This window comes from Pinus tabuliformis, chromosome 5_1 (assembly GCF_031772625.1).
Source record: "Pinus tabuliformis cultivar Carrire ecotype Pingquan chromosome 5_1, CPIR1, whole genome shotgun sequence".
In the NCBI taxonomy this organism is placed as follows: Eukaryota; Viridiplantae; Streptophyta; class Pinopsida; order Pinales; family Pinaceae; genus Pinus; species Pinus tabuliformis.
In genome coordinates, this window is record NC_142305.1 from 6,022,238 (window position 1) to 6,024,128 (window position 1,891).

Here is a 1,891-nt window from a genome sequence, read left to right on the forward strand (position 1 = left end):
CTCCCGGATTTCCCTTAGAAGCCCCATCAAAGTTGAGTTTGAAGGAGTTAAATGGGGGGGCCTTCCAACATCTGTTGTCCTTGGTGATGCCATCAGCAGGGCGAGGTTTGACGCCCTCTTGTGGCAGCTGCAGAAGCCAATTTTCAAGGATATTTTTCTCATTATCTGCTGAAGGGAGATCCTCCTTCGTCCAAGTTCGGAGCAGCATAGTTTCTTGGAGGTTCCGGTGTATCCTGTTCCAAATTTCTTCAAGAGAAGAGCTCTTGTTTTTGAAGATGCGTTGATTTCTTTCCTTCCATATATTCCATAGGACTATACCCAGGATGATTTTCCACAGGTGGTTGAGGATCTCACAATTGTAGGGATTTTTTGGCCATTGCCTTATGGTATTGATGATGTCGTTGTCCCCTCTACCTCTTTTTTGGCATCTGAAACTCACCTTTTCCCAAAGCTGGTTGGCCAAGGGACAGTTATCTAAGAGGTGCTGAAGGGTTTCTTCGTCTTGAAAGCAATTATAGCATACAGAGGGGCCTTGGAAGCTTCTTCTCCTCAATTTTTCCCAAGTGAGGATTCTTTTATGTCCTACAAGCCAGAGGAAGTAGGAAATTTTTGGCCATGATCCAAGTTCCCAGAGTTTGCTCCATAGAGGATCTGTAGGAGAGGGGAAGTTGCATACCAGCTTGTAGGCTTCAAAAGTGGTGAAGGAACCTTTGGGTTGATAACCCCATCTGAGAATGTCGTTATCTTCATGATGCCTTATGCTTCGTTTTCTCAGCTCCTTCTCTAATGCCTCTGTCTCCTGTGCGTTTGGGCTGCTAAGGATTTGATTACTCTGTCTCCATTTTCTATAACCGGGCTCCGATACCTGCAGCCAAAAATTCTTGATTTTTTCCTGTTGCTGCTCCTAACTGTCCGGAATCATGTACGGAGGGAGAACATCAGTGGGCCTAGGCATTTGTTTCCAAGCGTCTGTCCAAAATCTTGTCGTGCTGCCATTCCTAATCTCCCAGAAGCTGTGCTGTTGTATTAAATGATAGTGCTGTTTGGCGGCATTCCAGATTAACGACCCTTTTTCAATGGGGATGAACCTGATGAGCTCTTCTTGAGGTCTGTTGTTGGCGTATTTGGCCGTCCATATTTTAACCCATGGCTTTTCTGGGTTAGTGATCCAGTGCCACCAAATCTTAGCGTTCATTATGGAGTTGCTGTGCTCTAGGTCCCTTAGCCCAATGTCGCCCTTGTCCTTGGGCATGCAGACAGAAGTCCATTTAACCAGAGCCCATTTGCGATTTGTAGCCGAACTGCCCCAAAGAAAGTCACGCTGTATGTTTCTTATCCTTTTTAGAACCCACTTGGGGGCTGCTAGAATAGAGAAAAGATAGAGAGGCATGGCCTGAAGAACAGATTTGATGAGCACCACTCGGCTGGCGAGGTTTAGAGATCTGTAAGTCCAGAGTTTGAGGCGGGTCTCGAGCTTCTCTAAGAGAGCGCTCCAAGCTGGTTGCTTGATAGCAGAAGCGGTGAGGGGAGCACCAAGATATTTGGAGGGGAGGGTAGCAGAGGGAAAGCCAAGAATGCGGGTGACTGCAGCTTTAACCAAGGGAAGAGTGTGAAAGAAGAATATCTGCGACTTGGAGGTGTTGACATGGGTGCCAGAAGCCTCTGAGAAGTCATTGAGGAGAGATTTAAAGCGGGAGGCTTCCTGGGCAGAAGGGTAGCCAAAAAGCATGGTATCATCAACAAATTGCTGATGAGAGGTGGCAGGGGTGTTGTGGACCGTTATGCCTTTGAGCTGCTTGGAATGGAGGGCATGTTTGATGTGTCTGCCCAGACCTTCAGCCATCAGAACAAAAAGGAAGGGGGAGAGGGGATTGCCTTGCCTGATACCCCG